The 25244-nt window shown below is 40.8% G+C and overlaps 1 long non-coding RNA gene across 2 annotated transcripts; it reads right to left on the bottom strand.

The window, feature by feature from the left end:
* Nucleotides 1–8378: 8378 nt before the first annotated feature.
* LOC125694714 (uncharacterized) lies at nt 8379–20026 on the bottom strand. 2 transcript variants are annotated; one of them, XR_007377670.1, is made up of 6 exons: nt 19989–20026; nt 15683–15839; nt 14579–14667; nt 12207–12268; nt 9710–9803; nt 8379–9153 (listed from the first exon to the last, which is right to left on the bottom strand). It is a non-coding gene; the product is annotated as an uncharacterized LOC125694714 (long non-coding RNA). The 2 variants fall into 2 exon arrangements; XR_007377669.1 differs by lacking the exon at nt 9710–9803.
* Nucleotides 20027–25244: the final 5218 nt, after the last annotated feature.

Raw genomic sequence — 25244 nt, 5'->3', positions numbered from 1 at the left:
GGGAAAAGCGGGTAAGCTTCTGAACATGCAAACTGTTCTTTAGATCTAAAACAGGCATCACACTTCACACTGAATTTCATTTAGTTATATTTGATTAAGCAACAGTGCTGACTACTAAAGGATGCACGGTACCTGTGTAGAGGTGAATGGAGCAAGAGGAGATACAAGGCTGCAGCCCAGACTAACAGCTATCCCCTGAGGGCATATACTGCATTACTAAACTGATGTCTTTTCTTTATTGGCAATGCCTAGAGCTCAGTGGACCTCTGAATTTCTGAGACAGGTTACCTAACCTGTTGAGTGCACATCTGCTGGGGATGAGGAAAACAGAATGGATCCTTCATAGTGCTCTATCAAGAGGATTATATTATGTGCAGCTGGTCTACGAAATATATCCATATTGTCTGCCTTGTCTCTCAAACGCTGAGATGTTTATTAAAAACAAGACTGTGGGGCAGAATGAAAGACCATCTGTAATATATGTATCTAATATTGATTTAGCCAAGAGCTTTCAATAAAGCAAAACACAACAAGCATCCAGGGAGTTCAGCTGTCTTCATATGTCCCAGCCCCTCCAGCACTGCTCTCCATTAGCAAGTCTCTATTAGCTAAGTGTGGAGTAAGATAAAGCTTGAACCCCTCTTTGTCAGGGCTGCTGGTCCCTCTTTCTGATCTCTGTCTGCTCTATTACACCAGGACTATTCTCTCTATGAGCCCCTTTTGTCTTCTTATTTTCATGTCACAGATTGATACTACATCTACCATCTACCATCACCTTGTTAGCAGTGCCTATTTAGAGGTAGAGAGAAGTAGGATCTTTCACCCGTGCATTTATCTCGCTAATGGGAATTATCTGAAAATGGGCACAAGCAACACTCATTTACCATGAAAAAAGCAACCTGGAAAGTGTCAGAGACATGCAGTGAATGAACTGCTCTTGCTAATAGCTGACTGGCCTTGTTATTAATAAAGATATAATGATGTTAAGCTTCTCTATTAACTCAGCAGACCGTGGCTATTGGTTACATTTCATTTCTAAGAAACAGACTCATTTTTCAATTACGTTGTAATTCACAGTGTCTTTAAGTGCCTGGAAAATGCAAAGAGTCTGAGAGCATCTTATACTAAGGATGCTGTAGAGTTTTATTCAAACAAAAATTCAGTACAGAAAGATATCTGTTGGTTTGTAATTCAGTTCTTTCCTGTGCTCAGATGAAAAGAAGGGTGTATATCCTTGCACACTAGAAACCAAAGTTCATAACAGACAGAACTCCTTTCTTTCCACACCCTTGTATTCATCCATTTGATTTCATGATGTTTTGATATCTGGGAGCTGGGAGTCCCAGAGGATGCTGCCTTCTCTCAGCTGGAAGCATCATGCAAATGAGATGGTTAATGGCTGCCCAGAAGGATGAAGCACGAAAGCAGCAGGAGCAGTTGGCTCCAACTACAGCAGCAAAGACAAATGTAACAGTGGTTGGCAAGAGAAGAGGGTTTCCCTTGCCAGCACCCTGCCTCTGCCAGTGCTCAGGGACATTAGACCACACATGATGCCTTGCTGGGCCTCCTCAGTCCTCTGGGAGATGAGCATTACCAGGGCATTGAGGGATGCCTCCTCTCACTGATGGAGGAACCTGTCCCAGACAGTTATTATCTTACTCCCACTTCATTTCAACAGCAGTACTTTTTCACACATTCTTTTCTTTCAGAAAACCACCTGGGTGGCTTTGCTGTTCCCAGCATCTAGGACCATGACCAGAAAAGACTCATGGCTCCTCTGACCCATTTCATACTCATTGCACTCTCCCCTCATGAAGTGATAACCTATTCTGCTGCCCTTTAGCTGTTCCAGAAACTTTCATCTCTGTCCCTGGAGATGTCTAAGACCAGGTTGGAGGGGACCCTGAGCAACCTGGTCTAGTAACAGATCTGGAGGCTGGTGGTCTTGCCTGTGGCAGGGGGGCTGGAACTTAATTATCCTTGGGGTCCCTTCCAAGCCAAGTCATTCTGTGATTCTGTGATTCACCTGGCAGAGGTAACTCACTTATAAGAGTGTCCTGGCCACAGATCTACATATTCTCAGGCATGAGATCCATGTTATCTGGTTATCACAAGTTGCCCAGCTCAGGTCAGGCTAAAGAAAGACAAATGAAGTAATTTATTCACATCCCCAAATTACAGCAGCACCACTGTGAACAGGCACATCCACCAGCAGCACATCCAGGGCAGCCACTCTGTAGATCAAGCAGAAGATTTCAGGACACCTTACAGGTTTCCACAGCTTAAGATTTACATTTTAACATTTACATTTTGACTAAGGTGCATCCCACGCTGGTTGCGCAAGCAGTCTTTACCACTGTGCTTTACTTTCATCTCTCCAGAACAACCATGTGTTTTCTAAAGTCATGGTCATTCCCCCCACAGAAAAAGGCAAGAAGCTGAATGAGAAACTATTGGGCAAGCCTGAATTTTAAACTTGAAGTTGATCCATTTGGACATCGTATCTGCCAAGTACTTATTCTATACAAATATTCATTACAAGTAGAGAATGCTCTGAAACACAAGGGAGACTCAAGTGGAGGTCTTCGTCAATGCTTGACTGTGAACAGTTTAACCTCTCTGACTCTTGCTAACTTTGTACTGCTTCATTGAGGCAGCCCCTGACAGCATAGCAGGAGCAGAATTGATTACTGCTCAGTGTTGGTAGGGACAGAACTTGAGGTAGGTCCCTTATACCCACCTCACTTGGATTTTCTTCTCCAGATCTGTACCGCACTGCAGACATGAGCAGGTCTTTGGTGTTCAGCTCATGGGAATTCTTGTATCAGACTAGCCTCGCTTTGGGGTATGCATTATGCCACTAAGCATCTTGGATATCTCCAAAGCAAAGCACTAGCTATAGAGAACAGCCTGTGACATTTTGTCTCCCTGATAAGGGGGAAGAAGCCTTCTGAATTTAAATGACTGATATTCATGACCTTTTCCTCCTAGAAATGAAGGACTGTCTTTAAAACGTATATCAGCTGCATCTGTGCAGTGAGCTGAGCTGCTCTTAAAAACAGGACTTGAAAGGACTTTTCAGGAACTTGGTCTGGGAAGAAGAATTTATCCTGCAAAGGGAGAGAGGTTAGGGGTGTGCACATTCAGTGTCAGAAATTATGTGAGGGATCATGGGAAAGCAGTAGTGCTTTCCATCTTGCTTGGCTGTGAGGAGAGAGAGCTGTATGCCTGAGCAGTAGGGCACACTGCAGCCCAGGCTGGTATTTGCAGGAAGAATACTGGCTGGAGGAGATCAGCTGGGCCCGAGTGTGGGTCCCACCACACTTCTGAAGCTTGAACATCTCTACCTCTTTGGTTGGTTTTTCACATTGTCTTTCTACCTTGGTGCATGGAGATAGCATACCTTATCTAACTTCTCAGCTATGATAAGGGAGCATACCCAACAAGACTGGGTTCTGATTCTGGTTCCTTTCCAAGATTGTTGCTGGCAGCCTTGTCAAGATCATAGCAAGATAAAACTCTCTTTTAAATGTGATCCAAAAACATATGCAGATATAAAAAGTAAAATAAAACCAAGGAGTCAGACACGATGATCATAACAATCTTATGATCATAGCGAACCATTTAAACTTCAAAATTATGCTCTATAAAGTTCATTTTCCATGCAACATAAGAATATCTGCAAGAATATAGCATTTTATTATTATAATCCTTATCACCAGTAAGCCCTATGCCATGGTATGGTTTATTTCCTATGTCTATAGAGTGAATGGGAAGCCTTGAGAATTGCAGGCCCGCAGCTGAGAGTTAAATTAGGTTAAGGATATTTTTACAGCTTTTGGTTTCCTTTAACGTACCTCCTTTTTCCTGGCTGAATGCAACAAACTGGAGCTCTGCAGCTCTAAGTAGGCACTGTGCAAAATCCAGAGAAATTTTCTTAAGTACACGCATTAGAAAGCAGTTCTGAGGCACACTCGAGGCTGCAGTACCTACTTAGGCAGTGTTTGAAGAGCTTTCAGATCATAATGAATTCATTCATCCTCTTTCATTTAAATACATGGAGAAATCATTTTTCTGTGCATAATTCTGAGCTCTCCTGTTTCATTTTGCATATCAGACAGGAGGTGGCTGGGATAGTCTGGTCCTACTAACACTACCCTTATGCAGGGCTTTTCCCCACCAGCCCAACTCCAGCTGGCTCCGCAGCCCCATCCTGGCAACAGGAGGCTGTGAGCTGCATCTAGGACTCTTTGTTCATCCATCCACCAACATTATACAAACTGAGATATGAAAACAAACAGACAATTTTGCATAGATAATGAAGGGCTCTTTTTCAGAAGATTAAAAAAAAGCAATAACTTTTTCAAGCCTGAAAGGTTGTATGTATGTTGATAAATGCAAGTTGCCAAGATTCACTACATCTCCCCAACCACAGGATGTTTTGTGCGCCCTGCTTGAAGCACAGGGCTCTCTGTGTTACAGAGCTTGTCTCCCTGTTGCAGCCTGTAAAGGCTGAATGGACTTTCCCCATATGTCAGTGGCAGAGTCTCACCATTATTTCATATCTTCTTTGACACTCCAGCACACCTCAGCCCCTTCTCTCCAGGGCCCCATTTCCAACACGCTAGCTCTGCTCCCACCTCAGCTAGTGCTTGCCAGCCACTGCCCTGGGAGAACAAGTTCCCTTCTGGGATGCTTCAGAAAAGAGAAAATCATCCACGCAAGATGTACCTGAGCAGGCCCAGCAGGGCTGATCAGCTCCACTGGCACTTCAACAGCTTTTTTGTGACTGTCTTCACACAGCAACTAATCCAGTGTAGATAATGCTGTTGTGCTCTCTGCTGTGCTGGGAACATCATACTGGGAACTGACAGAAACATTGCTAGAGCAGCATCAGCAGGGCCCGTGCACACTGCTGTCAGCAAGGACATTTCCAGTCACGTACAGCTTCCAGCTGTTTTGCTAGAGTAAGCACAATGGATGCAGCATGGAGCATGAATCACAGAACATGCCTTCCTCTCTAATTTTATCAGCTGTAAATTGTGAGTCACAGCCAGGAGTGCTAAGTGTTGAGCTCTGTGCAAGTCCACACCTGGGAGACTCTGACTTCAGAACATTTTGAGCAATCTAAGCCATGTTATCTGTAGCTTGATCATTTCCCTTAACAACAATCTGCTCAAAAATGTCATTTAAAGAACAGCAGGTGTCCCTCCCCACATGCCCTACTGATCTTCTTCCAAACCAGCAGTATCCAAGCCTTTACAGCAACTTTTCCAAATCCTTGTCCTATCAGCGATATAGAGGACGGAAAGAAGGGAGTGCTGTTTTTCTGTAAGTTAAAAAGAACATGCACATTTCTCAGCAACAGACAGACTGAAGTTACCATGCACATCAGGCATCACAGTCTACTTCACAGGTGGATGGATCCAGACAATAGCTTTCCTGCATGGCAGAGACTGATACCTGCCCTGTGCTGAAGAGAGTAAGGCTGGGAGGTCTGCAACAGCAGCATCAGGACCTGGAAAAACAGCAGCATAACTGGCTTGCACACACATCCATGCATGCAGGCAGACTTTTCTCATATGAGGGTTGAAGCCACCTTGAGTACCCCTACAGAACAAGATAGGCAGTGGGGTGGGTATGCTGGGACTCTTTGCCTCTTCTGGATGTGCAGCGACTCCACTTTGACCCTCAGTCCATGCCATGGTTGCCTCGTATTCAAAATAGGAAGTCTCACAACCTGCCTCTCTCCCTGCCACCTCCCCTTTGTTATAATTAAAATGAGGGCTAATGGAATATGGCATGATGGTAAGTGCTTGTAAAATTTATCTTAGTATCTTCATTTAAGACATTTTATTATCCACTGGCACTTTCTAGCCACAACAGTAATTTATTTAGATGATCTACGTGGAAGAACAAGACCTTGCTCAATACCTATAAGACAGCTCTGGGAGAGTGGCTGTGGCAAGTAACACTGGCTCTGAGAGTCCTAGGTATTCATCTACACCTTGTACTCTGCATCTCTGTGGGAGACTGATTATTCTCCAACAACAAAACCCCTTACCGAGGACTTTAAGCATTTCTGCTTGAACAAGTACAAAGCTGCATGGAATAATTTCCAATGCAAAGTGCACAGAAATGACATGGGAAACAATTATTTCATTGTTTAACTCTGCAAAATGATATCAGGAAAAAAACAAATGTAAAGCCAGGAAAGGATTTTCCCAGACTAAAACCAAAACATATGTAGGAACTTTAGAATAAAATGTGCAGGGGCCCGATTAATCCGTAGGAGCAGTGAGACACTGCCACTGCCACATTACAGATCTCAGAAACATTGACTGAGAACAGCTGCAGTCTGTACATTTTTTGTTCCATAAAACAGCAGAAAGCCACTTCACAAAAACAAACAACCAATTTAAAGGATCGCTATTGCCTCTGAGGCTGCCTGGCTTATGCATTTGCAGAGAAATATGCAAGGTGTTTAATGCTGGCTTGCACTGAACCCGGGTCAATTATTCCATTTTTGAAGCCCTGAAGCTGTACTGCAAAAGTTTGCTATGTGTCTCCCCCCAGGACCTACTTGCACTTCTATGTCTCTCAGAAATTTAAGCAAAACCAGTAGCTGTGGCCTTTCCAGGCCATACCCATTTCTCTAGTATGAATGTTTGAAGGAAACAAAGTTAAACAATCTTCCATACATGCTAGAGACTCTGCCTCCAAAGCACTCAGGCATTTGTTTTCATTACATTCAGTAACATATTCCACCAGTGAAGGTTTCCTCCAAAGCAGTAAATTTTCATCAGATTTCTTGTTTTGATGATGTGTTTTTTCTTGTTAAAAAATTAAGTAAACCAGCATAGAAATAGCTATTAATCATTTAATGAAACAGCAACTACAACTTCAGTACTGTTTTGTCCCAAGCCAACACTTGAACCAAAGTGGTGGATACGGGGGAGAATAAATAATGAATAAATCAATTTGTTTCCCTCTATGGTTCCACAAATTGCTGAACCTCTGGGCTCACAATGCTGCTTCAGCTCATTGCAAATATTCATTTAGCTCTGTCACTTTTCAATGAAGTGATCTGGTGATTGAGATAAATTTTGTCACCAGAGCAAGTCAGTGCATATTCCTGGTGACTAAAAAAGCCACACCCAGGTAAATCTATTGTAGTCCAACATGTGTTACCTTTATTTGCTCTTGCAAGAAAGAAAAGCTCTGAACATCCTTTACACAGACCTGGAACTGCAGTCAAGCTGCAATGTTACTTGAGACAAGTTATCAAAGAATTATCAAAGCACATGAGATGAAGCACTAAGATAGCAGAGGGACCTGACATTTCACAGGAGCACTCAGCTGATAATGTCTCAGCGTACACCATAGGCATGAATAAGCAAGAAGCCTCAGTAACTTATATCTTAAACCCATCCCAAGTTCAAATTGCAAGATTTATCTGTGATTTATCTGCATTTTATCAAACTATGGTAGTAAAAGACAGTATCTACCTCTAGGTATTGATTTTATGTTACTTTCTCTGCATGAATTATTATTCCTGATCTAGAAACGGGGAGGATGAGCAGCATGAGGTGAATAAGTCATCTTAAAAAATGAAAACTACAATTTTGTTTGCAGAATGTTGTGTTATTCATCAGTGCAGGAAGAGGCCCAGAGAACAGAAGATATTTCCCTTTGTGGAGAAGGCTTCTAGTGGAACCATAGGAGAAAACTTCTAGGTTGGTCAGAGATCACACATAAAGCTGTACCTGGGCTCATACAGCATTGCAACAGAGTTGGACAGCCCCTGATCACTCCCAGTTTCCTTTTGCTTCTAATATTTTAAGAGGTGGGACCAAGATATTGATACACATGGCTGAGAGCCATTAATAAAATAAAAGAAACTATAGAACATATAAATTTTTGTCAACCAAAAATGACACCATCATACTGTACATAGTACCTTATCCCTCTCAAGAAAATCCACTTAGTGGTCTCTTTCTCTTTGGAGTGCCTTTCTCTCTGGAGACTGATTTTCCTCTCATTCACACAGCTATAAATCCAGATTGATTTTTATCAAGTCATAATAATAATAAGTCAAAAACACATGAAGTAAGAGAAGAATTGGTCTCTGTATGAATAAAGACTCCCTACATGGCCAGATTCTGCTCCTGTTGATTTAGTGGGTGCTTCCCATTAACCAGTGCAAATCACTAGTAATAAGATATCATTAGGCCTCCGGGTGAAATTTTGAGAGCTGATAGGCAGTTTGGAATATTAATTTATACAATTAAAATGTAAAGCATACTTAGAGGGATTGTTCAAGAGACAACTCTGGTCTGGCCAGGCATAGAACAAAGTCAATAAAGAAGTGCCAGATGGGTACCACCCAGAAAAGGCAATTGGACTTGTTATTAACAAAGTATGTTGGTTCAGATGCAGTAAAAAAAAGTTAATATCAAGAAGCCAGATAAAAATCTTAAGACCTAAAAGAGTTATCATAGGTATGAGAAGGGTTTCTTGATTTCCTAAGCTTCATAGCAACTTATAAAATCTATTACCTTTAAATTGCTATTTTTTAAACAAACACAAAAGCATTTTTATTTCTTTAAAGGGAATTAATCTTTTGTCTTTAAAGACCAATAGCTGATGGAAACCTCAGTGATCTTTTATAAATTTTCTGAAATATGGTGAATGTGCAGAGTTTAAATCCAAAAACATGATTTATGGAAGTGAAAATACTGTGTTTTGTTCTTCTGTGTGACTGCATGGCAGCAAATGACTTTATCTTACTTTAACACACAACAGCCTTCAAGACATAGCAGAGTGAAAGGAAAAGGCTATCTCCCATGCATACATAATAGAAAAAATGATGGCTCTTCTGACATGACACATTGAGATACTGGCAAAATGGACAGAAAGTTAGGAACAGAACCAGTCAGCGTGTCTGTCCTGGAGTGTAAGGTGACCTGACCACTGAAGGGAAAACTAACTAGAAGTCATCTGGTAATCTGAAACCCACAAAAAAAACATCATAAAATAACAGCAGTACTGCTACGTTGTCCAGTCTGGAAGAAAACCCCACATCCAGAGATTTGATTGAGCTTCTGCTGGTAAATCACAGTAATCATCACCTTCAGTAAATGGGTCAGTTGTCTGTAAGGCAGAAGTAAATAGCTCAGGCTAGCTTTGAACAGTTCAATTACTCTTGTTTGCAAAGAGTTTTCTGAGGGGGTATTTTATTGTTTGCCTTCCCTTCGTAACAGTTGAGAGGGTGTTTTGACTGCAGCAGGTCTTTTGACTCGCTGAGTTCAGGAAGTTGCCCTTTCCAAACAGTGGGTGCAGGGCTTATTGTATCACACATATTTGCAAGGGACTTTGGGAGCACATCAGCAGAGGATCAACCTGAAAGGTGGTGGCAAAGACCTGCAGGGTGTCACTGACTTCAGCTATTTGGTCATCACATCTTGAACAACGCAGAACTTGCCTTTAATATTCTTTTGTTTTTTCTCATATCAAAGGGCTAAATTATGAACCCTAGTAAGTGTAGGAGGCTTTTCAGTTATCTTTCTGATGCAAATTATGTCATTTTGCATTATCCAGTCATTATCTGCAATTTGAAAAGTACAGCAGATGCCTTATCCTTAATGAAGTTATGAGAGATTGTTTTACAAGGTGGCATTTAGCATTGATAATAACAATTATAAAGTACCTTCCCTACCAACTCCATCTGGGACCTTGTAGAGGTGCAGTGCATCACATTTGGGAACACAGTTGATTTAAGAAAATGCAAACGTTCAAAAGACCTGCAAAGCATCATCAGTTAAATGCAGTATTATTTACTGTCTTTCAGGATAGTGATAGAAATGTAAGGAGGGAAAGAAGGAAGTGTTACGACTTCTTGTCTTGTAAATGTTATCCTAAAGAGGGCATGCCATCATTCCCTCAATTTTCACCTGTGTTGAATCTTAGCAAACCAGCTCCTTTGCCAGTTCAAGGTTTTCTATGTCTATAGAATAGCCTGGCACTACAGTCCACAATTATGGAGTGGCACTTCTGGACTAAATCCAGAAAGGAATGAGAAGGTCCTTTTCACCTAATCCCATCTATACCTTTGAACGTCTGAAGGCTTGTTCTTAACTCACAGAAGCTAGGGAAGACACAGCTCTACAGACCTCTTGTTCTTCTCCCTACACTGAACAATCTGCAAGATTGTAACGGGATCACAACTTACAATCATAGAATCACCAGGGTTGAAAGAGACCACTAGGATCATCTAGTCCAACCATCACCAGCATCCCACCACACACTGACTTAGAGATAGGCCTTGATCATGCAGATCATGAAAGGTAGCTTTGGCAAACAGACTATTGATTCCCTGTGCTTTCTTTTGTAACTTGGCCGACAGGTTTGTAGGATGGCAAGAATACCAACTAACAGCAGTGCTGCTTCAGCCAGTTGTTCTTAATAACCTTGCCAAGGAAGAAACATTCATACACAGGCACTTAACAAAGCAAGAGGTTTTTGTCTTTTGTGTGCAACTGTGTGTTGGGGGCATTGTTGCTTTTTTTGTTGTTGTTTAACATAAGCATATTTCTCAGGGCAATTTGCTCATGTACTGGTAAGACCATTCTTCTCCACAGGATTGCAAGAATACAGTCCGTCTAGAATGTTTGTTAGGTATGAGGTGATAGATGCAAGTGGAGTGAGGGAGGCTATACATAGATCTCGTTGCTTTGCATGTTCCATCACACAGGAGCAACTGTACAATAGCTTGGGCTCTTAAATCATGACTTTCTAGGCTGAGGACTAACCCACGCCCTTTTGAAGTTAATTATAAAACTCTTATTGAGCTACAGAGGGGTTACATGTTCACTACAGTCAAGGTTTAGCCTTCAGTATGTCCTTGCTCCCTAAAGCCATCAACCTGTTTCACTGTTATTACTCTGTGGACATATTCTTCAAAATTAATAAAAAGGTCCTTCCAAGCAACCTCTGTGCTTTGTTGAGTATCTAAACTTGTGACCTGTTTCATCTACACTACAAAATCTGGCACAGCACAACGGAAAATAAAGGGAATACAATAAAAAATTAGAATTAAGGTGATAAGATGGATGATAGAATATACACCAAAGAAAAAATAAGTCGTGCTGAATATGGGATAGTGCTGATTTACTATTCTTTCAAACTGTACCTTAAATACTCTCTGCCTTCAGTAACACTGTAATTTTTTTTTATATCTTGCTTTAATGCAATCCCTTATATCCTGTATAAGTGTTCACCCTCCGGCCTCCAGAGAAATACAAATCAACACAAAGCACATCCAGGCTGATAGTTTGGGTTTTAGAAAGCTTTTAGGGAACTGTAAAGAAGGTATCAAGACAAAGTGATCTGATATCTAGATAGTGTTTGTACTTGAATGTGACAATGCCACAAGACACAGAGGCTCATCAGGATTTGCCCATCAAAAAGAAACAGAGAAGTATAAGTCCTTTCGTTTTGTTCTGTTTTGCTTCTGTTTTTCTGCAACTTACAGTAAAATGCATGGGTTATTTTGATCCTTAAGTCTCAGGTATGCAACTTACAAGACTTCTGAGGACCAAAAACCCCTCTCTGCTTCTCTAGAGCATATATCCAATAGTGGAACATTAAGCCACCATCCTTGACACTAAAACATCCTAATCATTGTCAAAAACTTGTTCCCACTTGAATTCTGGAATTGCACTGAGTGGGGAGTGAACTTCTACCTCTAAGACAATAAAGTATGCCCTGTAACTTTAGGTGCCAGCAAAAGGAAGTCTCATGGAGACTCAGAACTGTAAGGAGAACTCAATCACTATGGTGTTTCCAGGCTGAAATACATTCACAGGATGTGCTGACAGGTTTCCCACAAGCAGTAACCAATTAAAAAGAAAGGCCATTTTTTTCCTGCAAGTGCAAATCTTATTTCTTGATATTCTCCTTTATATACAATATAGAAGTTATCCTACCTTAAGAGACAGATGAATCCTAAATTGCACCTGAACTTCACAGTACTAAGCAATTATTTTCCCCTTTTTCTTACCCAAAAGCCTTAGGCCAGCATATTAAAAATAACAATATCTTTTCAAAAGATTTGACTGCCACTTTCCTGAACGGCGATTTCTAGCTAATAGGACATAGTTCATAGTCAACCTTAAGAGCCCTTTGGTAGAAACTATTAAACTCACCAATTAGGAATGAGATGGAGCAGCCACCAGGGGACCTTTGTTCACTGATGTTCTCACTGCCACTGGAAGAATAAATAAGCAGAAAGCCTGTCATCCTAGCTAGTAATTCCCAGAGATAAAGGTTACAATTACGCAATGGGAATTAACCCATTTTTCAAAAACATTTTCATAATAAATTTACCTCCCTGAAAGTCTTTTTGTGACTGCAAAAGCAGCAGCAGACTCAAAGCATATGGCCCAGAAGGCTGGGTTTCACAAGGGCCAGCACTGATCAACCTCAGAAAAAAAATGTTTATTTAGGCTGGACCAGTACCTTTCCTGAGGTGGGGAATATAAATCACAACCAACCAGTTCATAGGGGATACAGATGTTCCTGGACCAAGCAATGCCCTGGATGGCACAGGGCTCTCCAAAGGGCCATCAGGTCCCCAGTAACAACAGCAAGGAGGAGCCAGTGCCAGGACAAGGGTTTTGTAGTACTGTGCCCTGTGGTGACAAGCCTCACATGGGGTGCTTGAACCCATCCTCCTTCCACTAGGATGTTCTTTGAGGAAGTCTCATTCTGTTCCATTTTCAATCACTGCTTTACGAACAATCATATATGTGCAAACAAAAATAAATCTCTAGATCACTGTTTTAAAAGAAGCTAAATTTTGTATTTGTTTTACCAGAAGATAAGGCATAACAATTTAGCATCAGAGAGACAGAATGCCTTAGGTAGAAATTTTGCTGATGGAAAGTGAAGAAAGGGAATCACAACCAGAGCCTGCAAGGCTGGGAAGGGCAACGTTACAAATGTTTAATGTTTATATATACAACCCTCAAAAGTATGAATCAAAGTTAATGAAGAAGGCAACCCATGGTAAAGTTCTTAGTGCCAATCACAATTTCAAAGAGTTAAGAAACAGCAACAGAAATGAATGATTTGGAGCTGTTCAATATGGTAACATGAATGAGCCAGCCAATAACAGTGGCAAAAGCAGCCAGCATGTTGGGTATATTGGGAGGGTAGTTTTTGTAGGAATGGAGAGGCTCTGGCTTTCTCATATTTAGATTCTCTACCTCCACAATGACTTCTATTAACTTTCAAGTTTAAAAAAAAAAAAAAAAAGCTGAATATTTCTGTATGTATCTAGCTGCAGCAGAAATAAACAGGATGGCTACTTTATAGAGTGCAGGAGTCCTCACCAGCTGCCCTTTGTGGGCAGACTTATAATCTCTTCAAAAAACAGAAGCAACCAAGAAACGCCAGATCTAGGGACCTGACTTCTGTTAGGAAAGAGATAATAATTAAAAATTATTTAAGAGCAGTTAAAACACTTTTCTGGCACCTTCTCCATTTACAGACTTCAAAGCACTTTGCAAACCCTAACTTAAAGCAATACCCAGAAGACCTAAATTACTTCTCTCTCCTTTACAGGTGAAAAAAACAAGGTGAAATGTCATCCTCAAGGTCACACTGAGCCTTCCTTGGAACTAGCAGCTTCTATTTTCCTGTTCATGCCAGCAGACTGTACTGCCTAGTTGTGTTTGTTTCAGTGTTAAATGGTCTCCTGGGAATGAAGTGTGTAACCTGTAAAATATACCACCTTCTTACATTTTGCTTACCTTTAAAGTACATCCTTCAATTATATGTTTTCAGTGAGCAACTTAAATTTTTCATAATTTATAACATTAATCACGGCAAGGTGCATTTCTGAAGTCAAATCTAATGCAATGACTTGCTTCAAACAAGAACTTGAACCTGTGATTCACTGAAGGGTTTGATTTGCAGTTATATGTATTAAAAAATTTGATCTACTTACACATATATTACAGTAGCTGAAGTTTTCAAGGTTATAAATTGAGGTCCCAAGCTTGTGGTAAGTAGCACCGATTTTAGGATGACGATATTAAGAGTAATCTTTCTTGCACTGAAATGCATTTCCCCTGAAACCTGCATCTTTTACACGAAGACTTGCCTTTGGTTTAGAGATCATAGAGAAACAGTATAGAGTCTTCCGTTCTTCAGCTACTTATGGCCTTTAAAATCATTTTAAGGGCAAGGCATGTAATGCTTCCTTCTTTGTTTACATATCTCTTCCAGAAGCAGTGGAAATGCCAGCCCAGCATATTCAAAATGGATTGGGTTTCAGGTTATTTCCATCATGAGGTATCTGAACAGAGACCGATTCAAAAGGTGCATTATTATTACTTTTACAGAGGATTGTGTATATTCGCACATGCAGTGTATTCACTCATGCATCAGGTGCTCTGAGTGCGCAAATCTGGTTTCTGCTGTGAAAGTCCTCCATCACCATTGCATGGAATTAAAGTCCAAGATCCCAAATCCTGTGTTTTGGTGAAGTGAAAGCTCAGGCATCCCATCTCACCTGGCTGTCACAGTGTCCAGCATCACCAGGTCACCTCCCAGGCCACAGATCCTCCTGCTCAGAAGAATCTGCACCATCCTCTGTGGAAGCTGAAATTTTTCTTTAGATGTAAAGCCCTCCCAGTCTTCTATCTCCTAACTGTTCATCACAGTTGGATTTATTTTTACAGTATTTTTTTCCTATGATATATAATCAGTACTCACCTGACAGGAGAGTGTACTCAAGGCTTACGAAAAAGCTGCTTTAAGACCATATGATAATATATTCTTCTTAATTCCAAATATATATGAGATACAGAGCAGGGCCCACAACAAGTTTTATAGAGAGCATTAATGTCAGCAGTTTAAAGAGAATTAAAAGAAAAAATAACATTTCATCCCTGAGAAAAAAAAATCCAAGTGGTGCATAAGGCTAAAAGGAGCATTTCCTTAGGGAACTGCTTATGAAAGAGCTTTCAGTTCAAAATAAGGAAATCACTAGGCACTGCAGAAGGATTATATTGATCAAAAATAGTTTTCTGAAATATCAGGATCCAAAGAAAGTCTCAAGTAAGAAACCCAAATGAAACAAGTCAGCAAGCTGAAATGCAGAAGTCCCACGTTTCATTTTCAGCAAGGATTTCTTCTGATCTGACTCCTGAATAAGACATGGTACGTATGGTTGGGAATGTTTGGAAACTGACTTATAGCTCTGACCCAGACATTAGATTGATTGACCACCTACTGTGGAACCAGACAAATTTTTTTTCTTTCCTGCAACATCTCAGCCTGCCTTTTGTGAAGCATCTTCTCTATCCTTTCTGCGGTTTCCTAGATGTGATTAACCAGGAGGCCAGTGCTGCTCCATTGCTGCACGCCCACCAATCAGTGCAATGCTAATAAGATGCCAGGTGAGACTGCTGAGCTCCCATTGAGCTACTCAAAATAAAAATATTTAGACAGACTTGTTTGATTCCTCCACATATTGTCATCTATAATTTATCATTTCAGCTCCTACTTGTTCTGCTCTCTGCTCTGTTTTACTGGGGAGGGGGGAGGGAGGAGAGGGTTTTCTCTTCCAGCTTTTACTGTAAGCACATCAGAGATTTGGATGTATGATGCTTACCAGAGCACTTCAGTCCCTGTGTTTAGTTATTCGTCGCATCTGGTAAAGCAGCAGACTTTTCTGCTGAGCACAGAGAATGAAGTGATACATTCCTCAAATGTGTACGTACTGAGCAATGATGTTACAGTATCCTCTTCTTCGCAAGCATTTTTGATGTCTGTAAATACCCAAAAGATGAGAACGGGTGCTGGGATAAGCAGAGATTAAAATAAAACAACTATCTTCTGCATAAAAGTATGTCACAATCAGTACAGACTGAAAAGCTCAAAAGCCAAATACACACATGAGCACACAGCTAAGGGATGAAGCTGCTACTGTGAATGGGCCTGAAGGCAGCACCAACTGGCTTCTCATGCTATTACCTGTCCTGTGCATGGTTTATTGCGCTTCTATAGCCCAGGAATTAATCTCAGGTAGAGATAAGGGAATTATTTAAGAGTTTAAGCAAACTTAATGAGTTCATAGCAAGATATGGAACATTTTCTTTCAAAAATAGTTCATCTTCCCTATGTGTCTGGAGCAGTAAATACCTAGCAAATGAATACCACGCTTGCACAAAATAAGAATTGAGATTAATCTCAACTATCAAAGACAACAATAAATTGAATGAAAGTGCAACAGGGTAAAGCAGATTCGGAATCAGCAGCCCCTTCACTAGTGACACAGCCCTTGGCAGAATACACTGCTGTTTCAGAATTTTGGAGTTACTGTTTTTAATGTATTATGAAATGCAGAACCTGAAGTTTTCTTCACCCAAATAAATACATTCCTTAAGACTCCTTTTTCAAAGGATACCTCTCCATTTATCTTGCAGCGCATTGCCTCCTAAGTCCTATAGATGATATACTCATTCCCTGTTGCATATATATGCACTTAGCCACCACTATCAGATTTGCAGCACTCAGATATTCTGTGCTCCAAATTAGTTATGAGCAAATCCCATTCCTGCAGTTCACTCATTTTTCTATTACAGCTAATCCAATTAGCCAAGACTCTTATCTTCCTACCAGTGAGCACATATGTCATTTTCTCATGCAAGTCATCCTGTAGAAAAGTTATTGAGCATATTTATGTGAGAGAAGTCATGGACCAAAGTGTTTATGGGCAGAGTTTATTACATTTGTAGTATGCAAGGCAACAGATTGATGGATATGACAGATGAGTGCAATTTAAACAAAGGAAAAAGCAGCATGAATGGGTAGCTGAAAAATGCTAACAGAAGCATTCTTGAAAGCAAATGGTAAGTGCCCTGGGGAAAGCTTTGGGGCACAAATAACCAAACCAAATCTAAAATTTGCCTAAAAACTTGTTCTGCCTGAAACTGGCTCTGAGGTTAGGGGAATAAATTTTTTTGTACTCAAGCTATCTGCAGAAACATGCCTGAACTGAGGCACAGGGAGATGTTGGCAGAGGTGGGAGTGCCCACTACCTCTGCTTGCTGCAGACAGTGCACCTCTAAAATCCACCTAGGGAGCCTGACAGCACTGAGCAAGAAAAACAGTCAGTTGCAATTATTCTCTTTCTGCATCTGTGTGGTTGCTAGTTTTCCAATCTGGCAGCGTGAGTTCAGCTACCAGATTCAAACAATGAAATAGGATCCAATAAGAACTCATAAAAGGTACATGGGAAGGAGCCTGATGACCGAGTTACATTTGAGAAGATGAGGAGGGTGAGACTTTGATTAGCTGAGACCTAATCCTGTTCCAGTGCTGTAAAATAGGAGAGAAACACTCTGAGTAGTGCATCCAAAGTACACCAGAAACAGTGCAGAAAATGCCCTGTGGCTTCAGAGTCACACCTCAGTGGGTGCCTTGGCACCAAGCAGGGCAGAGGGGATGTCAGCAGGGGGTTATAACATAGGATGAAGAAGGAGGAAAAAAGTGAAAGAGAACCAGCCCATTTGCTCTGGGACCCAAAACAGCTCTTAGCAGCTCTAAATAGCTCTGTGTGGGATTGTCATTGTAGCTGATACCGGATTATTCCAGCAAAAATGATCATTATGAGAATAAACCTTAGTGCAAGATAGGGATGGGGCAAACCAGCATCTGATAAAACAGCTTTGTTTTGAGGCAATTCTTTTACTCACTTATAAACATTTGTTCTGTCAAGCAAGAAACCACTCAAACTGATATTTCCCACAACAGAAGGAACTGCAGGATATACCATCTTCAGGAGTCTGTTTTGTCTCTGTTAGCAGGACTGTTGCAAAGACCTTCTAAAGGACAGAGACTCTGTATTATGGAAAGCAGCATGGAAAGGCACAATGCTTCTCTTGGCCAGGAAGGTTCAATGAAGGCAGCAGGCTCCTGCCTGCAATATCCAGTGTACAACAGCAGAACTTCATTCCTGTACATGTGGGACAGTGTGTAGATCTGTGTCCTGGATCCAGTTCACCAGACAGTGCTCTAGAGCACGCACATGGGTACTTGGGTTCCTCACCCTCACCTGGGATTTTTTTGGGGCTGCCACTCTCCTGGCCAGCTTATTGAGGGGAAAACTAAACCATAGTAGCAAAGGAGCTGGACAGATAAAGAGCATAGTGCTCCCAAGGAGAATTAAGCTGTCTTTTACAAAGGCAAATACTTCAAAGAAAGAATTGCTTATTACTTCTCCCTCAAGTCTTGCATAAGACTTAACACATAAGAGCACTGGGGCAGCACTGTCTGTCTCCCAGCATTTGCCCATGGGATCATTAAGTGAAGCCCCAATACAAGCACATCCCTCAGTGCTACAGTAATGAACATAAGGAAATAGTATTCAGACTAGACAGATACATAAATAGCTACTATAGCTTTGAGTATAAAGAAAGCAAAATGCTTGCACTTGTTCATAAACAGAGAAACGCTTCCTCTGATAGGAGTTTCCACCCTACTCGTTACAAACAATTGTCAACTATTGCAGCCTACAGGTGTACCAAGCTTACACATCACCAGCTTTACAGCAAGGTGATCCACAGCAGCTTCTGTAATTCAGGCTAAAAGTTATTACAGCAGCACAAGGCAGAAGGAGAATATGTTGAACGCAGAAGAATATTATATGCAAATTGTGATAATTCATGACTGAGTCACATCAAGTATGTATTCAAAATCTGTCATGATTTACAGTTTTAACAATACAGCGCTTTGCATTTATGTAATGACTTTCATTGGAGGATCTTGAAGTGCTTGAAGGCACTGAGATGAATACAAAATAAAAGGAGCCTAACAGAGGGACTTTGGATGCATTTCTTTTCAAATTAAGAGCTGCTGGGAGATGATGCAGTCTGGAGCCAAAGGACATGGGAAGTGTCATTAGAGTGTCATAACAGTAAAAGGAGACTGGACTTTCAAACAGGAAAAGAGAACAAAGTGGGGGGGGGGGGGGGGGGGGGGGCAGAAATCATCAACATGGGAAGCACCATATGTCAGTGTGTTTGATTATATCACAGTGCCTACAAGAAAATATCAAGCAAATATGTTGCAAACAGTAAAACATACTGCAGAATTTCCTCATTAGGCAAGTATCATTAGTGTCAGTGAAAACATCATGGGTCTTGTCATCATGAGACAAAAGTCTCTCCCCAAAAAGTGCACAGTAATCTTACAGCATTTTAATTTACGCCTTTTGACATAGGCTGCACAAAGATGATGGGAAGCTGTGACTCTTAAAGGTAAAAGTGACTAGACCTTTATTGGACATGAACCATCTCTGGAGTTAGAGCAAGAAAAAGCACATGCAAGCATGCATGGAGTGCTGACACCAGCGTTAGGAGTTTTGGCAACAGGTGCCTTACCCACCATCTTCCTGAGAGCTCTCACAGTTTGGTGAGCCACAACAGTCCACAAGCAGGCTCTGAAGTGGATACTCTCCAGCTGAAATAGCTACAGACTACCAGACCCCAGAGAGCTTTTATCTTCTACCTAAGACACACATGATTTGACTTAGATTCTATCAGAGCAATAAATTGGAGTTATATTGATACCTGTGATGTAAAAGAACTTACAGGCACTGTAATTTGTGTTCAGCTTTATAAAGACAGCCACAACAGGGGCTAAAGATAAAGTATTTCAAAACATATTTCTTTTTCTTAGAGTTGCTATTTTCTAAAGGCCTTTATCTTTATGTCAAGATAAGGCCCTTCCTTTATGTCAAGATAAGAAAATTATTTGAAATATTTATGCCACCAGACCTACTGTAATGGTATAATGTGATGAAAAATATAGCAATGACAGCAGGGTGGCAGAGTCCCAGGTTGCAGCAAGAAAGGATAAGCCCAAGTGCAGCAGCCACAGAAGAAGAAGAAACAAGCAAGCAAAAAACTGCTTACCTTCAAAACAGTCCAGGTAGACAGGGAGCTCCAGTGAGATATCCTCACTTCCACTGCCAACCTTTAAATGAAGTCTGGGAGAGGGTGGATCCTGACTCTACCCCTTCTGGTCACTCAGCTTCATTGCGTGCACCTGAGCTCCCCTGTGTTGGCCCTGCCTTCCCACCAAGTGCTCAATTACTGGTTCAAGCCATGACTCAGCATTTCTGCTACACCTGCAGCTGTAGTGGGCCTTGCTCCCAGGAAAATGTCTTCTCATCCTAGAAAATAGTCAGAGTGGGCAATGGTAACCCACTGGCCACTGTCTGCTTTAGCAACATAAACATGGTTGGTGCTGAGGAAAGTAAAATGCTTTGTACTACCTTAGTTCCTAAAACTTTTATAACATAAGCTGATGAACTTCCACAGTAATTTTCATCTGTGGTCTTCAAAGGGCAAGCAAGGATTGCTACAGTAGACAGTTCTGGAAGACCTGTATGTTCGGCTCTCTGCTGTACAGGAAAGTGGCAAGGTCTTTCAGGCAGTGTGTGTGTCTAGCTTTTTGATAGCCAGTCCAGGTCCCAAAGAGCCATGCCCCCAGGCAATTCAGGCCAGCCCAGTCAAAGACATAACAGCATCTCATCAGGCATGCAGGTAATCTATCCCTGTGGACATCACAGATTTCAATATATTTTCTGCATTCCGGAATGCACAGGCACCTGCTCAGGTATCTTTTGTCTCACAGCAGTGGCCAAACGTGCAGTCCTCATGGTGACTTCAGATTCAAGATGTGAAAGACTTGCAGTGGCTTACACCCATAAAAGCTTAGAAACCACTCACAAACTGTTCCTCCCCAGATGCAGAAAAAGCAGTTATTTTCAGGAGAGTACAGATGTACTGGTTTTGAATTAATACCTGTACAAAGACTGGTATTACACACTAAACAGAGACTGGGTGGGAGAAGTGGGAGCTGTTACCACTGCTGCCACTGTGACCTGCCAGTTTTTGTCCAAGGGCAGAGGTTTATTCTCAGCATGCAGATGCTGGAGAGAAACTCTCCTGTTAGCCCTAGTGCTGTCCAGCTGCAGCAGGTCTCAGTGGTGAGTTCTGATGCCAGTATTGTCTTTGTGATAGCCCGCTACCAGCTATGACTAATAACCAGATCAATAGCCATTGTTGTGAGACAGATGGGCCCATTACAATCAGAGACATTCAGAGTCTGGCTTTTAACTCCTAACCTTGGTCAGTATAAAATATTCACCAAAATTCTGTGTTAGACATTGGCACAACCCTGTTTTTCTTTCCCTGACATTAACAAATGTCAGGCTGCAGGACTGTACACCACATCAATCTCACAACAATAGATGCCACATTTGCTGGATGTATTACTAAAGGAACAGCATAATTGATCTTTACAAAAATCCACTGTGGAGCTTATGGGTAAGTGAAGAAAAACAAAAATAATGCGATGTGTTTCTATCAGTGTTTTTCTCCTGCCCATGTCCATCCACAGGCCGTTGCTCTTAGACCCCCCTGCACTACCAGTTAATTTACAGGTAAGAGAATTTTCCAGCACAACTGGCATTGGATTTTCACAGTCAGTCTCCTCTCTGACAAGATATGAGCCTGTTGTGCAGTGGCAGGAGAACTCTGGGAGGCAAAGCACCAAGAAAAATTTCCATCCTTTCCTTTACACAGCACTTGTTGCTCAGCTCCCCACTGAATGCATTTGGTCCCTCCCTCCATGTCCTCATATTAACTGCTTCCTGGTGAAGTCATCTGCTTGGCTTCCCGTAGCAGATTTCTGTTCTTTCCACTCCCCTGTAAAAGAGGTAGAAATTATCTGACAGTGAATGAATCCCTCATATCCATGTCTCCCTATACAAATACAAGGAGAGATGCTAGATCAAAATGGAGGGACCAATCCCACCAACGAAAATAATAAGCAGAAAGAAAACAATGTTGAGAAACTATTTACAAATGCATTTTTCAGTTGAGTGTTGCTGATGACTTTTATGAATTATTGAATAACGTCATGCATTATTCAAGCTTTTTTGTGCAGTTTATATTATCATGCAGACCCCTTAGGGCCTGGAATCAGCCAGCTAGCACGTTGTGCCCTTGCTTTCTGTGCGAGCAGTACGCTTATAAATAGAGAGAACTGCTGGGCTCCAGGGCTTTACTCTGTTGACTGCTACCTTGTGTCTGGAGCAATCCTGCCCGAGAAGCTCTCTTTGGACTATTTCCAGTTGCACTCCAGATCTCACACAGCAGCACAATTAAGGCACAGCTGGTAGGAACCAGCTCTCCTCAACTGTCTTGCACCTCTTCTGCTCTGAGGATTTTGCACTGTGTTCCTCAGCCTCTCACCTGAGTGCTCAGATCAAGGCATCCTTGTAGTTTGGTATCCAGACATGAATCCAGATGGTTTGAGTGGCCACAGCCACGAAGGCTGGAAGAACCACATCTGAGATGTGAAAGCTCTTCAGAATCTGGTTTGCAATTCTTCAGACTGAGTATCATGTTTGTTAGAAATAGAGTTAAGAGGTGAGAGAGTCGGGGCAGAAGAAAAAACAGTGCTCTGGGAAGTGGAACATCTTTCAAGCACTTTTAGATGAAACATCTCCAGTGTACATACAGATAATAATTTTAGTTTTAGTAATTTAGTAATTTAGTAATTCAACTATACTTCTCTACCAAACAGATGGTAGATAAAAACCCTTGGACTTGTAGTTTTGGGGAAGATTGGGGGTTCATTCAGACTGTCAAAATAAGTCAAAATAACACTTTGGTTTTGTTTTAATTTAGTCAGTCAGAAATAATAATCAGACAACAATAAAATGATTAGAATGAAAGGTGTGCAGATTTCTACTTACAGGGGCAATTAAAAAAAAAAAAAAAGAATCTGAGTGAATTGGTAGGGATTTTTCCTTAAAAACTGTGATTTGCTGGCTTGATCTTCAGCTGAAACTACTTATATTTTTGTATGCTCTCTATGCTCTCTCAGTCTCATCCTTGTTCCCCATGCATTTTCACAACAGTCTATGCCATGATGGTGCTCTTTTTGTTTCATTCTTTATCTATAACTACCTCATGGATAGTTGAGAAACACATCTGTTGTACTAGCATGGAGTCAACAAAGAGGTGTTTTGCCATGGGTTAGTAAGGTTTGATGACATTTAGCATCCAGCCAGGCATTTTCTAGAGAAGCAGCTACAGACCACAATGTATTAGGCAGCTACACTGGATTTCTGCAGTATAGTGGATGAGGAATTCCTCCTGGAAATGTCTAACAAATGCTGCCATTTACATTGGATCCACAAAGGAACCAAATGGAGTCCAAAGCTAAATGGGAAGGCAGAGCTTTCATGCTATCTTTTACACATTCAAATAACGAGTATTTAATCTTCTGAAAAAATAGATGAAACCTAAGCTGCAATGAATATTAAGTGTAAATCCGAAATAGCACTTAAATGATTTCTGCAACCTGCAGTTCACTCAGGATGTAGAGATTTCATTATAATAGCCACAATGGACTAAGAATGTAATATCAGTAATAAGAAGTAATGGGACTGATATAGCTGGAAAAAGAACCAGACATGTTTGGGAGTGCACAAGCTCTTCCTCAATCTGAGATTTTCCAGAACACTTCTATAACTTTTTGCACACATTTTACCTTTACATTTATTAACAAAGAACATCTATGCTGCTAAGCACATCTTTTGCTGAAGAGAATAAATTGTGACCAGCTACCAAAAGAGAGGAAGCAAGAGGCTTGTTTAACACCGAATGCAGCACTTCAGAGCTAGAAAACTGAAAAAAGCAAGCTCTTGTAGTATATATATACTTATATATATAGTCATAGCAGGGGGTTTTTTGGTCAAGGACGCAGTTCTGTGGTACCCTATAATTTAAGGTCTTACAGCACAAGTTGAAGATTACTTGATGCTGTTTTCCATATTGGTCTTATTCATCCCTCACTTAAACTGACATGGATCCATTGATTTTGTTGAAGATATTCCTGTACTATACCAACCTGTATTTTTCTAGGAAAAAAAAAGCATGACTTGAAAGTCTGTTACCTTTAACTTTTAAAAACCACTTCTAGTATTTCATTAACTTTTAATTATATACACCAAAAAAAATCTTAAAAATTGACTCTAGATGTGCTCAAATTTGGAAATTCATTCTCACAAGTAGGATTGTTGAACAACTGAAATATTTTCTGAAAATTAATTCTGTTATTTGTATGTGTAAATGAAACTAGAGGGCTTCTAATGACTATGTTTTTTTCCTGCATTCTTTAAAATAATTGAGATCATTAGGAACAATCCCCTCTGCTCCCAAAAAGTTGATGGCGGTGCCTGGAGAACTGTGAATCCCTCCACTGTTTTCAATCTTGTGACCTTTCTTAATATGTCAACTCCTAAAAACTTTTCAATCGGTGTGGATTTCTATTTCGAGACTTCAAATCCACAAGCAACATATTTGTTTTCCACTGCTAAAAGCACTGCTTTAGATATACCCAGCGATAAAAATTTTTCTTAAAAGGAATAGAAACAAAAACATTTTTGTTATGATATAGCATTCAAAGTATAAATGCTGTGCATTTAGTGTCCTGTTCATGGTATTCAAGACTCAAAACTAAGAATTAGTCAGAGAGAGACAGTGCTTTCAGGTAGCAGGAGGCTTTGAGATACCAGTGCTGAGATGTTTTCTGATTATGTTCTTGCTAGTGTTTCCCCAGGTCTGAAACTCTTCTTGAGTGCATTGATTTGCATCCAGAAATGTCATTAGCAAACGAAACAAAATTAAAACATAAAAGAATTCTTCTCAGCCTGACTGATCACAAAGCCCTGTCTTGAGAAGTGGTCACCTTCATTTCTTCTGCCTTTGGCTCCAGCAAAAATCCATCCCAATGTGTCTGAAGGCATAGGAACAAGTCCTACCAGAACTCAGATAGGTAAATGTCTGTTGATTTTGATGAAGTTTTGATGAGTCAAAAGAGCCTTGTCCTGTGCCCTCTGAACACATGAATACATGTTGTAAACTGAATCTGTACTGACAAAATAAACAGCCTCTTAGAGTCAATTATAACCATTACGGCTACTTAGATGAAAGGAGTGCTATAATGTGTTTGTACAGCTAATCAGTGTTGCAGCCCTTACTAATGTTTCCTGAGTAGCTACCATATTGCAGTGCTAATCATGATTGTTCTGATGATCAGGAATTGTTCTTAAAAAAAATAATAATAATAAAGCAAACAGGAGAAATATT

Source organism: Lagopus muta, chromosome 6 (genome assembly GCF_023343835.1).
Source record: "Lagopus muta isolate bLagMut1 chromosome 6, bLagMut1 primary, whole genome shotgun sequence".
Classification (NCBI taxonomy): domain Eukaryota; kingdom Metazoa; phylum Chordata; class Aves; order Galliformes; family Phasianidae; genus Lagopus; species Lagopus muta.
This window is presented reverse-complemented; position numbering and strand designations above follow the sequence as displayed.